The sequence below is a fragment of the Ornithodoros turicata genome, chromosome 6, assembly GCF_037126465.1.
Source record: "Ornithodoros turicata isolate Travis chromosome 6, ASM3712646v1, whole genome shotgun sequence".
Lineage (NCBI taxonomy): Eukaryota > Metazoa > Arthropoda > Arachnida > Ixodida > Argasidae > Ornithodoros > Ornithodoros turicata.
Genome location: NC_088206.1, coordinates 64,630,988 through 64,646,194, shown reverse-complemented (window position 1 = coordinate 64,646,194; position 15,207 = coordinate 64,630,988). Strand labels below are relative to the sequence as shown.

Sequence of the window (15,207 nt, the reverse complement as noted above, 5' to 3'; positions counted from 1 at the left end):
ATTGGGCTACGTGGTTTGATCATACGAAACTCGTCGTGAACCCCAGTCGTGCAATCTCATCTTTCAGCGCCCCACTCTCGCCCTCAACGCATTAACCTCATGATTTTTTTTTAAAGTCATCTTCTGTAATCCATCTCATCGTTCTTTCACCGTTTGTTAGTCATCTTTCTTTTTTGTCATCTTTGTCTTTAATATATCCCATCCTTCTTTCACCGTTTGTTGGTTTATCCTTTATTTCCTTTTTGTTTCTTTTTTATTTATCTTATTCTTCTTTCATTCATCTTTCCTTGCGGAATAGCAAGCCGACGTCCCGTTTGACTGACCTTTCCCTCGTTTTTTCCCCCTTTCCCCCCCACCCCTCTTCGTCCAGCAGGAGCCAGAACCTTCATGTCGCATATTTTCATATTTCATTCCTAGCACTGTAATTCGTATCAGACACACCGCAAACAGGAACAAAACCCTACTATCCAGATACTGTGCGTTCTCATCTAGCTGTACGGCTCGGGACAAAAGTTCACGGAATACGGCACTGGCGTATTTCTTCATTGAAGCGGCCCCGTGCTAGCTATTACGAAGAGTTCCAATAAGAAACGGTCCCCAGCATGGCAATACATTCTATTGTATCCACCTCCTATAGTATGTGTGCCCGGTCCTATTTACGGCTAGGGTGTCACCCCAATCGAGAAATGCGACACCCTCGTGTTCTGTAAACTTTTGTCCCAAGCTGTACCCACATCTACAAAAGAACAACGCAAGAAACGATGGATGCATTTCAACACGCCACGCTCATCTCGTGAGCAGCGGGAAAAGAGCCGATATCAGTTGGAAAAAAACTTCCTCAGTACGCGTTTCCGCCCTCATTGCGACATAAGCGGACACTTTGAACAAGCACGAGTCGGAACATGTGACGCCTTCCTTCAAATTTCGACGGCGTCTATGCTTTCCACACCAAGGAGGTTCTTATGAACCGGCGCGATGCACATATGGTCAGTGTTGTACATATCGCCGTTACAAGTAACGCCGTTACTGTAATCGATACTTTTTCGGTATCGGAGTGCGTATCGCGATACTTTTTAAAATTGGTATCGGAAGAGTATTTCCGTTACAAATTTATGGTAACGCGATCTCCGTATCGTTACCGATACCGATACTTTTTAGTGCCCCACCCTTTCTTCACCGACGACATTTCTCACTCTTGTTCATTGTCAATGGTTCGCATAGCCCTCGACAAGAAGCCTGTGGACATGTCCAAGTGCTCCGTAACCGGAATTATAGAATTACTATACCAAACACATGTTCACTGCTTTTCTTAGAAACTGGAGAAAATAACCACAACAAAAGAGTTGAGGTCAACGAACAGAGGTCAAGTCATTGCCAGTACGCTCTAGATTCCACTGCTTAGCTGCCGTGTCGCACTGAGTCACGCTCACATATACTGTGGTATTGTTAACTTCGGATAGGATTCCTTGGTAATCGGACTCCAGGGTGTGTGGGCCTGACACTAACGTAATTGCCATACTGGTCTCTGCCAACTGCCGGAGAGACCACGGCCTGAAAGGATGGCAGAAGTCGAGTTCCAGAACGAGCTATTGATAAAAGGCTGCTGTCTTTTTACTGCAAAACTGTTTACGTAAGCGATACAGTATTTCTATGTTGCATCATCTTCGTGTTTCAAACAAAAGTATCGGGCAAAGTATCGCGTTACTTTTTTTTAGTAACGGTAGCGGTATTCGTTACTTTAAAAAAGAAGTATCGTTATCGGTATTTCGATACTTTTTACTCAAGTAACGAGTATCGGTATCGCGATACCATATTTCGGTAACGGGTACAACACTGCATATGGTTCATCGGTCTGTCGGTTTTCTGTTTGTGACTGTAGAAATGTAAGGCGTTTGTTGAACCTGCGGTAAGACAAAAACTGAGGAGGGGAAATGGGGAACCAAATGCTTAACCCAACGTTTTGTGTGGGGGGGGGGGGGCGATCGTCCAACTGCCCCGCCCCCTACCTGGATCCGCCACTGTATCAAAGTTTAACCCCCAACATTCATCACCAGCTCGCCTGCTTACCTCTTGAAGCACTTTCCTGAAGTCTACCTTCACCAACACAACCACGAAAGGTCCTATAGAAGTCAACGAAACGTCTGTGGAGAGCCCTGATGAGCCAGGGGAACGCTGCGGCAACCTGAGGAGTAAAACCAAATTAGTGCCGCTACGCAATGACATAATAATAATAATAATAATAATAATGGGTGCCTACTTCGCATGAGCAGAACATGACTTTAGGCAATGAAAAAATGGCTAGGAAGCAAGCGAGCTGGTGAAGATGAAGATGAGACTTCGTGTTAAGCCCTGATGAACCAGGGGAACGCTGCGGCAACCTGAGGAGTAAAACCAAATTAGTGCCGCTACGCAATGACATAATAATAATAATAATAATAATAATAATAATGGGTGCCTACTTCGCATGAGCAGAACATGACTTTAGGCAATGAAAAAATGGCTAGGAAGCAAGCGAGCTGGTGAAGATGAAGATGAGACTTCGTGTTAAGCCCTGATGAGCCAGGGGAACGCTGCGGCAACCTGAGGAGTAAAACCAAATTAGTGCCGCTACGCAATGACATAATAATAATAATAATAATAATAATAATAATAATGGGTGCCTACTTCGCATGAGCAGAACATGACTTTAGGCAATGAAAAAATGGCTAGGAAGCAAGCGAGCTGGTGAAGATGAAGATGAGACTTCGTGTTAATTGTGTCTGTCCCTTCGTGTTCCCTAGTCTCGGGGTTTTTACATTATCCATGACTTTAGGTACAGCGTGTGCGCAGTACGGTGACGAATCTCTATATTAACATGTTTGAGTGTTCCGCTGAAGTCTTTGAGAGGACATACCCGCGATGCGGGGGTCTGTCCACTGCCGCTAATTATTCTTTGTGCGCACGCGTATATAATCATAATAATTTTGAGTAGATTTGCGCATAAGATGAGTCATCCTATTTGTGTGGCGACGTGCCGCAGAGTAGGACTGCGAATAATTTCGACCACCTGGGGTCGTTTGAACGGCAGCTTTGCACGTGTATTCAGGAAGTCTGGGGAATGCTAGCCGCACGGTCGCGAAAAGCACAACTCTGGAGCATGAACGCTTCGGTGAAACTGGTGTGAAGGGAGACACTGCTCTCAGCTTGCCTTGCGGCACTAAGCCCTTTCCCATGAGTGCGCAGTGTCATGGAAGGCAGACGCCTCGCTCTATGTGCTGACTGGAATGTTGCTGTTTCTATCGGCTGGTGCGCCTGCAGCCCTGCCTTGTGCGAGACATGCATATCGTGGAGAAAGGTGGGCCTCGCTGTTGCTTGCAAGGAAAGGCGAACCCAACTCTATCGCATATGAGGTGTCGTACGTCGTACTTTTACGACAAAAGCCTCAAACGTAATGCCCGTCGACGCGTCCTGTCGTATCAGCAGTACAATCCTGCCCAAGCAGCACAATGTGCTGAAAGTGAGTACAATGGGGGTGGACAGTATGTGTCTTATCAACGTTCTTTAGTTTCACAGGTCTGTTGAAGGCCTTACGCCTACCCGGCCACCCCCTTTGCACTCGACTTTCAGTACATTGTGCTGCTTGGGTCGAGACAACGTCTGCGCAGAATTCCCGATACATACTTTGAAGTCAGTATCTGTCGTCAAGTAGCTTGTTGGGAAAAGCCAGATAATCAGAATACACCTTGGATTACACCTACATTAATCCAAGCCAAAGAAAAAGCTAACATACAATACGCTAGTACATTCTAAGTTACGGTCACCGTCTCTTTTCAAAGTAAACCCAGAGGAACAGCCACCATATGCCGGTGTGTTTCACCTTCTTTTGCTACTTACGATTGGGTCATTCGTATTTCGTGTATTACAAGCATATTTTCTGCTTTACCAGCGCTAAGAATATAGTTCAAGGTTTTAGTCGACGTAATAGCCATATACAGACCCGTCGCGCCCCGCCAATGGACAATGTGATTACGTGCCCCATAACCACAATAAGCAAACCATAGCAAATGAAGGTGAAACGATACGGCCGTCAGTATATAGTTACTGCACATATTCAACACGTAGTAAAACAGTAAAACTGAGTATTTCCCACGACTTCACGCATGAACGTTAGGACGCAAGCGACACCTAGCGTCTCGACATTGAAACTGAGGAAACCAGCCGTGTCCCTCACTAGATGTCACGTATATCGCGATATAAGCGCGCCACGAAACGCGCAAAAGATAGCATTTCGATGGGTTAACTTCGCAAGTCACCCGTGCGGTTACACTGGTACAGGGAACATATACCAATGAAGGCTACTGGGAGACACCGGCATCTTTTCTGTGGGGAGTAGATCTCGTGGACTACCCAAATCCCAGAGCAAGAGGGACTTCTCACCCCTTCCTCTCCTGTGTCACCATCATCCCCATCATCTCTCCCCCCCCCCCAATCCTTCTTTCACCTTTCCCTCTTCTCTACCCCTGGATACACCGCGCCGCTACCCCCGAGTAGCGCAGGCCGACCGCACCTTCCCCCAACATCACCCCACGCACCACGCCCGAAAGATCGTGAAACGTGCAGGAGATAACCATGTTTGTCCGTCCTTCACTCACAACACGCGCATTTGATGATGTCAGCCAGGTGTGATACAACGTATCTGATCATACGATGAGTGTTGACGACTCTTGAAACTTGGCTTGCTAGAGACTTTCTCATCGAACGTCCTACCTTAACAGTTTGCAACGAGAGCCCCAAACAGTCGTCAGTGCTGAGCGAACTGACACACTGTTGTGGGCTCGCTTCCCGGCAGACGATTGCAGGATTTAGGTGTCATTGTCTTGCAATGTCACTGCACGAGACAGTTACCGCATTCCAACAGGCTTACCGATCGCGTTCCCTTAACATACCGCCCCACATACGAAAACGCAACACAATTCTATCATATTTCAGACACGGAACGTCATACACCTCCTAGACGATAAACCCCATCGGCGGATACTGCGGTATCACCTGTGAAATTCCCGAGCAAATGTCTTCGCAATCTCGCTGGTAAACGCTCTCAAGTGAGGGTCCATGGTCCAATTGTTCTTTGTCCAAGTGTCTTGTTGGGAAAACCTGGACTGAAACTTATCTCTAGAGTCCCTTTTATAAAGGCCAGACATATGCTAATGCAGTGTTGTAGACCTCCAGTCAGACGTGCTTGCCGACGGTGGACACAAGAAGCACAGCCATGCGTGTTTTCTGTGCAATAATGCTACTCGCTTCTGTCTGTGGTAAGTTGCTTACTCGTGTGCACAAGAAAGCTAACCGGAGATGTCGTTCCATAAGTTATCGACGTACCGAGGAAATTCCAGGAAATTCATACCAGTTACGTTCGATGAAAATTGATAATCATTCCGCATGTGTACTGTCTGTCAGGCGTAGCGTTGATGCAGTATTCCACTATATACACATAAAAGTACCTTAATCATATCGTACAACATTTGAACGCTGAGTTCACAAGTTATGTATTGTTAGAGAAACTGTGAAGTGAAATGGAACCACCCTATTTTTATGTGCCACCAGGTAGAACTTGGCTTTGTGAGATGACTTGCAGTTCGTGAGTTCACAGATGCCTCTGAGTTCTTCAAATGTTTTATGTTGGTGAATTTCAAAAACTGATATTTCCGTGGTCGCGGCGCCAACAGACGTCCGACAAGCGAAGCTAGCGGAGGTCATGGCCACACCGAGTTGACAGGTATCACATGACATTGAAGTACTGTGTAAGTTATTTTAGATAGATTACTAATTACTATTAAGCATGTTTTGAAAAACGTGGCGACAGCTCGTATCAGTTCGGTTTAAATGATGGTTTAAACGGTTGTAACTTGCAACCTGTGCGAACATCATGCGTCTGGGAGTAGTCACCAACTACGTCTGTTGCGCCATCTGTTGGCCTCTCGCCGCGTTATCTACTGCGACGAAAGCAGTGAAAGTCGTATTTCTATTGCTGCTTACATGCAGTACCTCACACCCAGCCGATTTCTAGAAATGTGGTATATGTGGTACAAAATGGTCTACGTTAGCGTTCCGCGATGCACCAACCATGCATCTTCCACGATTCGCCGACCATTGTCTGTCGTAGGTCGTTTCACTCGCTAATGTAGTTGGTTGAGGTCTCAATAGATATCCCGGGGTTTTTTTCAGTGTTGTCGGGCACCACCACCCAACTAACATGCACATTACACCCACACATTGCAGTCAGGAAACTTTGCTTGGGGCGGCAATCTTTAAAATTCGATTGCTAAAAAGACACTCCATGAACAGCGTAACAGAACACCGTCTTCAAATAAAGTTGTTGTAAAGTATAGTTGTAAAGTCGAAAGCTTGTTGCCTACGTAATAGATGTTTCATCTCTTCTTGTTTTTGTTACTTTACAGTTTCTTTAAGTATGAAATGATGATTAAATATGGCATCGGGGGGACGTAGCAAAAGGTACTTTTTATGATAGAAGGATGGCGAATGCTGAGGCCTCCAATGCTCGCGCCCCGAAACTATGATGTTGATGAATGAGATGACAACGGTGCTGATTATGTCTGCTCTAGCTATCACCCATGCTTTCATTCTGGTGCAGAGGTGGGGAGTAATGCATTACAAAGTAATGCATTACCGGTAATGCATTACTTTTGAGTAATGAGTAATGGTAATGAATTACATTTTGCCAGCAAGTAATGAGTAATGGTAATGAATTACATTTTGCCAGCAAGTAATGAGTAATGGTAATGAATTACATTTTGCCAGCAAGTAATGAGTAATGGTAATGAATTACATTTCGACTGAGTAATGCAGGGTGGCATTACTCATTACTTTTGTCGAATGTTCATTGCGCCACGTGAAGATTGGGAACATCCAGGTTTTTTTCAACCCGCCTTTAACAATGAGCACAGGACAACAAGGAAAGAGAAAGGCGCAGCCTGGGGAATTCTGCAAGAGTTCAACAGTCGGCGATGTGTGTCACAAATGTCTACATGATGATATCACCGATTTTCTCCTGTGCGCATTTGGAGTAAAGGATAATCAATGAAAGTGAAACATAGCCTCTATGAGGGTAACACGTAACAATTGCTGTGGTGATTCGCTGTTTTGGTATGGTACCGTGTTAGTTTTTGTTGTGCTGTCAGATGTTGTTTTCCTGCCAGGACAGAACTGTAGGCTGGGCTTCATCCGCCGGCTCCATAATGCTAGAAAATGCATCATCTGCAATAAATCTTATCTATAGTTTTTGCCTATCGGACTCGCTTCTGCGGGGATTTAGTGGCACGGATTTGGGGATACTCGGGCGGCTATTGCCTATAGCAAAAAAAGCAAGGAAAAAACTTATGCATAGCATCTTTGAGGCTTATGCCCTAAAACGTAAATGTAATGCCAAAGTAATGACATTACTTCGTTAAAGTAATGGCATTACTAATGCATTACTAACATTCAAAAAGTAATGAGTAATGCATTAGTTTTTTATACAAGTAATGAGTAATGGTAATGCATTACAAAATAAAAGTAATTTCCCCACCTTTGTCTGGTGGCATCTGGCTACACTTGCTAGCAGGTAATAACTCGTGCACGCAGAGTAGCAGGCCCTATCTCCTGCAACTAGCATCTCTGCATAACCTTTTTTTATATATCCCGCCCTTCAATATGCCACTAATACAGTTTCACACTTCCTCTATTTACAGGAGGTGCGGTCGCCAAGCAACAGGAATCATTGACAGAAGCAACAAGCAGAAATGACGTCCGGGATCAAGAAAGGGCACCTGTACCTCATCCTTTATCTCTTCAACATCATCTGAACCGCAAACCGTTGGAGCCAGCGCCCATCTACCCATTGCCGGTTGAAGATGATATATCATGGACGTCAGACCCTACGGTTCACGACGAAGAATACAAGGTGATCAGGAAAGTACCACGTCAACCGCGTTGGAGAACAAAGAAGCCACGAAGGCCCACGAAGAGGTGTTTCATTCCGCCAAAGAGACGTCGAGGACCTGGCTTACATCCTTGGGCTAAACAAAAACTGAACTAAGCCAAAAAAAACCTTTCACACATAACGTCGGAATATTCTGAGCCTATCTTTCTATTCTCTGGTCGACTCTGTGTAATTAGCCACAATACAAAAACGCCGTCAAGTACACGAAGGAGGTGGTCAGAATAAAATTGAATTTATTTTGTTCCAACTCTCTGTAGAGATAGATTTGGGAAGTAGTAACCAGCACGACTTTGCCGCGGCTTATGTTCCTTTTTTTTTTTTTTTTTCATCATCATCACCACCATCTTACTCTTTGTCATGGTCACTGTCTATATGCTATGCAAGTCGGCCAGCTGTCTGCTCAGCCAGCACCACCTAGATACAAAGCATGATTGCTTGAGCGACGTGACGTAACAATTAAGTGTCAGCCAATCACAACCGTGCTTTCTGCGGTCGTAGTTATGGAAACGATCCGCCATCAGCCGCATGGGCGGCCACTGGTAGCCACAGAAGGCCTCTGTTTTAAAATCGTCTTTGGCGATTGGCTGTCATCATGGCCGGCTGCGGCGATTGGCTGGCTTTACGTGTTTTCGTGCGAAAGAGTGAGAGGAGGCATTAAGCAGGCCTTCTCTATATAGGTGGTGTCGGCCAATTAGGTAGCGTTGGTGGTTGGGTTACCTAGAAGACGTTAGCACAGCCCCCGGTTCCCTCTCCCTCTATCGAGCGGGTAGCGATCTCAGTGATCCGTCTCCCAAATAAAGGGGAAGCAGCTCAATGTCTGGCGCACTTGCATGCTTTTTGTGAACCACAAGCCCTCTAAGGCGCAGAGACGCACTAAATGTCGTTGCGTATTTTGGGAGAGAGTCCAGCTAGAGGGACGGCTATCATTGCGTTCTGTCCTGTCTGGCTTCTTGCTATTATATTATTTATTACATCATGCACATTATCACAGTACATTTCTCTCTTTCTTTCTTTTGCAACTGTAGTCCGGGCTTTTTATTCACGACACACTAGCCTGAGGACTTATAGCGCCTGTGGACATGGGCAATGGGATCAGGAGCGCCATAAATAAACGAAACTCTTACGGTATCTAGTGCGCGCTAAAAGAACCGGAGGAAAGATACTGGCTATGTGGTAAGATTATGCAGAGTTTGAACTGTGACATCGAGAACGAAGCACACATGGAGACACCAGAGCGCAAACGGACGTCTGCCAGTCACCAGGGCAAAGGACGCAATCAGCACCTCCTAGAAACAAGGCCTGATAGCCAGCTTAACTGTTTATACTGGCGTCTAGTTCAGCAGTGTTGTGTTCTTCGTGCTGTTCTCACTCCTCGGAATGGTTATTCTGATTTTCCAGTATTCACATAGGCCGAACGGCCACTGTAGTTTCTCTGTTAGAACCAAGGTAATCATGCGGGATAGTTGGTACATATCCGCTCGTGGTAAACTTCAGCGAATGGGATGAGGACAACGAAAGGCACAGCCAGGCACTGGTGGTGGTTCTGGTGAGAGGGCTTGCCGTTGTCGGCCTCACATAGGTGGGCAACGTCACGACTGACGCTCTGGGGGAATGTGCGTGCTGGGCAGACTTCTAGGGGAACTGTGCCGACATGTACAGACAACACAGCTGACACCGGCATTCGAACGCGGGTACCTCCCAGGTACCTCCCGGTCTCCACGTGAAAGGAACAGCCTGAGGAAAACATCAGCCAATTGGACAAGGACAAGGAGAGACACAAACAAGGCTCAGCCTGTGTTTCTTCCTCCTCTCAATTGGCTGAAGTTTACCATCTCTGGTAGAAGCTAACGCTTTGTTAGAGTAGCATGTAACACTTGCTTGTTTCGTGCAGCTTTCCCATTGCGCTTTCGTAAGCTAGAATAGCCATTAAAAATAAAATGTAGGCATCAGAAAAATAGTGTCATTTTAATTCTTCTCACCTATCAGCAATTACTATTAGTAGTAAGTAGAAACATTTCCAAACCAACTGCTCGTTTATCTCTGCTCAGAAGGTAGCTTTTGTTATGTACCACGTCCTACCCTATACTGGAGACCTGGACAAATGGCAATCGCATATGAGAGAGTTGGGTCACGGGTTAGTTACGCTGGTGGCCGCTGCAAGCGCCACATTCCGGGGCTTCCACTTATGGCGGCGTCGCAGCCTACAAATCCAAGGCCAGGCACGCCCTGTATTGGCCACACGTGAACCGTGACACTGAAGCCCTCATTGCTAAGCACGAGATGTGTTGAAAGTCCCAAAGGAATAACCACAGGGAACCCCTAGAAAACCACGATAGGAACAGACTTTTTTCATCTACAAGGTGTATCCTACTTGCTAGTCGTGGAGTACTTCAGCAAGTTCGTTGAACTGCAACCGATGAGATCAGCATCCGCACCAGCAGTGATCAATCTTCTAAAAGCAGTTTGTGCAAGGTTCAGGTTACCCGATGAGATCAGTGACAATCGTCCGCCGTTCAACTTGTTGGAGTTCAAGAATTTTCTGTCAAGGGGATATAATGCACAAACTCAATGGCACACTATAATCCAAGATCAAATGGTAAGGCTGAACGAACTGTACAAGCTCCCTAGCTCACCAAGGCAGCTGAGGACGGAACCGATTTTTTCCTTGTACTTGTCCTGTACGTGTCTTTTCCTTAACTACAGAAACACCCCCAAGGAAGGTACGAAGTCACCTGTGGAACTTTTTATAGGAAGAAGGATAATAACATTGGTCCCTATTCTTCCTCATGACCAAAGTTTCATACTACCGACGCTCAACAACAACTCAAGCTTCTGCAACAGAAGTGGCACGTTCACAGAGACAAGAAACTCAAAGAACTCAAGCCCTGTGGTTAACAAGAAACTCTGGGCGAGACACTGCGATACATGGTTGCCCGCTGTCGTGATGCAAGCGGGACCTCGAAAGAGGACGTATACTGTTCTTACAGGAAGCGGAGCCCACGTGAAGCCCGCTCTTGGCCGAATATACTCGACCTGCAACAGATCACAGGCTTCAACGGTAGACTATCACATCGCTACACACATATCCAGCATGTGTGGCCAGTTCTCCTCCACTGTCTACTACTGCATCGAGTTCTGATATCGCCTAGGAAACATCGTCTCCTAATGATGTGGCAGCCACCGCAAACTACTGGGACTGAACAGTTTACGCGCTCAGGAAGTTGTGTCAGACCGCTGCCGTGCTAGCGTCAGTAAACAAGCACTTCAAAAATGGGGCACGTTATGTATTTCATGTATGCATAGAATGTTCTAGCCAGAGCCGCAAGCTACGTGTGCTCGCGCATCTCGTCTCGTCGATCAAGACGAGATTAGAACAGAATTGGAGAAGAAAAATATGGAGATAAGATCAACACTTTTTTTCTCAGTCAGACGCTGTAAGCACGAAGCGTTTCGCTTTGGTGTGATTGGAATTAAATAAGTTTGGTTCGTTACCTATGATGCCATATCGTTGTTGACATAACACCTCAGATACGGTTTAGTATTGAGCTCTCATGAGCTCATCCAGCCACTAGCTCACCAGCTGTGGAGTCGGGACATCACTGACAGGCCTCTCATGTGTTCGGTGGATCCAACTTTGTCTTTCTTTGTCTTTCTTTCTTGTCTTTTCAACTTTATCTTTTGTCTTTCTCAGTCCCAGACCGTTTACCACGCTATTTTACGTCCCTCCTGCACAGGCTTCGTCTCAACGTAGCCTTCGCTCCTCAATTAAAGTACCGGATCGGATACTGTGACAGCAGCCTATGCTGCAAACGTGGTGTCGTAGCGAACATGGAGCAAGTCCTAACAGAATGTGAGCTCTGACAGAGAGGCGGCAACTCTGTGCTTAGCTGAATACCGCTAGCCGACAGACGTTCAACCTGGCTGCAATTCTTGGCCCATGTCAGAGCTATGTGAAACACCGTCGATCTCTTCTGATGTTCTTGGAGTGCCTCATGTCTACCTGTTTGTTCCTGACTGTGTAGAGTATACTCCTCTGCATCTCAATGACCGTTGGTGCTTCTTTCATGTTTTTTTTTATTATTATTATTCACCTTCCTTTTTGTGCCGTAGCGCGGCGCAGCCAGCGGAGGAGAGCTCAGTTGTACTTGCACGTAACTTTAACTTCATTTTCATATCTCAAATCTAATGTTTAATAGTGGCGCAGTGGGGTAGTGCACTGCTCCGCAGTGGGGTATCACCCCAAGTCATAGTCACGATTTGTTTGTTATTGTTTTGTTTATTTTATCTATTCATAATATTCACATATGTTGTTTTATATATATATATATATATATTCTTTTTTGTCCAATACGCCTTCATGGTATCTTATTCATATTGCATAGGTGTTCAATATTCAGTGTTCAAGGGGGCTTGGTGGAAGAGAACAAGAGCAGCATTTGAGCCATAAGCTCAAGCAGCGTATATGCTGCAAATATGCGTTTCGTTGTTCTCTTTACCTACCAAGAAATAGGAACAGGGAAATGGCATAAGCATAGTAGGCTTGAACCTAAGAACGGTATTTCGGGTGCTAAAGGAGGCTTATATATATAGCACTTCAAAAGCTATGTTTTATACTGTTAGTCAAATATGGGGAGAAAAGGATGTACTGACAATGCCGTTCTTAGATTCAACATGCCTGTAGTACTACATTGCACTATCCTACAGTATCAGACAAGAGTCCGTCGTGATAATTACTATCACAGAGGATACGTTATCATATTATCATAATTATTATCATATAATGTAATCGTATCCTGTAGTATGAGACATTATTCTATAATATATAGCATAGTCGAAAATATATAGCAATAAATATCATTTAGTCTTATATATCATTATTATGGTAGTATTAGTAGTAGGTAGCATCAGTAGTATCATGCAGTATTACTTGAGATTAGTCTATCGTGATGGTAGTGCTAGCGTTAGAAGACTCCCATCCACTAGGTGGATACGCTGACGCACTGTGATCTACAGTAAGCTGTGGGATAAGATCCTCTGAGAGCTCGTTATCTCTACAACAGTAGTCCAATATGGCTAGTAGCACTAGAGCGGTAGCGCAAGTACACCAGACTACGAGGAATACGACGTTAGTTTCGTACATAGCACAGATGACAATCAACGTAGCTAGCGTTAAGCATACGATACGGTAGATACGGCCTAGGAAGCTATCCATGGCTAAAGAGCAAAGTACAATCAAGCGCAAGTATCAACCACGGGCGAGAGAGCAAGAGAGCTGAAAAGCACAGTAAGCTGACAAGACGGCAAGGCAAGAAAGTTGCAAAGCAACGCTTGTTCGGCAATCCCGTTTTCCATTTTGTATCGTCACCTTCGTTGTCTATGGTGATTTGGTAGTTGGCTGTTTCGACGCACGGGGGCATTGTTATGGCTTCACCCAGTGCTGTATATTAATAATCGCTTCATCAGGACGGTAATGCCCCTACCGGTTCATAACTACTTTTCGAGTATGAAGATAGAATTGCGTCTGATAAGATGCGATTCTGCTATAGAGTGCTACATTATCATTATTAGTATATAAAAGTGGTACACGACAACGCCTTTACGAGATTTGAAGCTGCAGACGAATCGTGGAAATCAAACCCTGCGTATCAAGATAAACATCCCCACGCGAATTGGGGGGGGGGGGGGATATGTTTATTAGACGAAAAGGAAAAAAAAACGGGGAAAGGTCAGCCAAACGGGACGTCGGCTTGCTATTCCAGAAATAAGAAATAATAATAAATAAATAAAAAGAAAAGATTAGAATTAAAGAAAGAAAGAAATAAACAGGAAGGAATAAGAAATAATTGGGCGAATTGGGCTTCAGTGCACCAGGATGGTGTACACAGGTGTCAACATGGCGGAGTCCGGAGAGTTGCCTGCAGGTACCGCCGTAAGGACGCCACCGTACGTCGAAATAGCCAACTACTGAGTCACCATAGACGACAACGGTTTTGACACAAAATCAGTGTTGCCAACCTTAGGGAAATATCCCTTGATCTACGGAATTTGAAGTTTGCCCGAAAAAAAAAGGAATTCCGTCGAGATCTAGCATGCGTAACAACAAAAATATAAATACTGAAGCTGTTCTTTAATCTTACTAGCTTGTATCAATTAAAGGGAAGCTTCAGTGTTATATATTTTTGTTGTTACTTTTGCAAAGTGGATCTCGACTCAGGTTTGGAAAACGTAGTGGAACCGTTGAAGCTCCGCTACATGGTTTGGAATGGAAACGCTGGGGGCTGGCTTGTTAATAAAGCAAACATTTGATCTGAACCGTTTTGCGAACCAGTAGCAAGCCGTTTAGTCAGGCTAACCTCTCCCATAAATCCGCGTCAGATTTATTTCGTTTCTTTTCCGGTTCGGTTTAGCAGCTGAAAAAAAAAAAAGGTGGTATGGGTTCAATTCAATTCAGTTCAGTTTCGGTTCAGGTTCAGCTCTGGTTTCGGTCCCTGGTTGCTCGTCGTGCTTCCTGCTATTGCCCGGTCTGTTTGTTTCTCATTTCTTAGCTCTGAAGGATGTGCACGTCTAAAACAAAAGGCTTGAAACAAAGCTTGCTTCGAACAAACACTGTTGATTCTTCGTTGACATCAGCCAATGATGGCTTGTGCTATCGTTCTGGGCTACAGCACGGCCAGTAAGGAATAATGTTCCAGTCCTTCTGCCGTGGAGTACCGTGGAGTCCGTAAATGTGGAGTCGTAGCGAACATTGAGCACGTCCTAATAGAATGTAAGCTCTACGTAACGGAGAGGCGGCAACTCTATGCTCAGCTGAGTGGTGCTAGCCGACAGACGTTCAACCTGGCTGCAATTCTTGGCCCATATCAGAGCTATGTGCAACACCGTCGAGGTCTTCTGATGCTCTTGCAGTTCCTCTTGGATACCGGCTGACTCCAGACGCTGTAGGGTCCTCTCCTGCATCGCAAGGACCATTGGCGCTTCTTTCATGTGCTTCTTCCTTTTGTGTGACGTAACGTTGCGCAACCAGGGGACGGCAGTTCAAGAGTTGTACTTGCACGTAACTTCATTTTCATATTTCACATCTCATGTTTCTCGTGTAATGGGGTATTATACTGCTCTCAAGCGGTGAACCACCCCAGGCCATAGTCATAATTTATTTGTTGTTGTTGTTGTACTACACGTGGTATGTTTCACGTGCTGCTCTTTTCCAGTAACAGAGACTGCGACGGACA

The 15,207-nt window shown here is 45.3% G+C and overlaps 2 long non-coding RNA genes across 2 annotated transcripts in view; one reads left to right on the top strand and one right to left on the bottom strand.

The window, feature by feature from the left end:
- The window catches only part of LOC135397058 (uncharacterized), a 113,329-nt gene extending 111,200 nt beyond the window's left edge, over positions 1–2,129 (bottom strand). Inside the window, exon 1 of the long non-coding RNA XR_010423576.1 lies at positions 2,068–2,129. This is a non-coding gene — a long non-coding RNA (uncharacterized LOC135397058). The remainder of the gene's footprint in view (positions 1–2,067) is intronic.
- Positions 2,130–4,614: 2,485 nt separating this feature from the next.
- LOC135397045 (uncharacterized) lies at positions 4,615–8,225 on the top strand. The gene is made up of 2 exons (XR_010423573.1): positions 4,615–5,291; positions 7,728–8,225. It is a non-coding gene; the product is annotated as an uncharacterized LOC135397045 (long non-coding RNA).
- Positions 8,226–15,207: the final 6,982 nt, after the last annotated feature.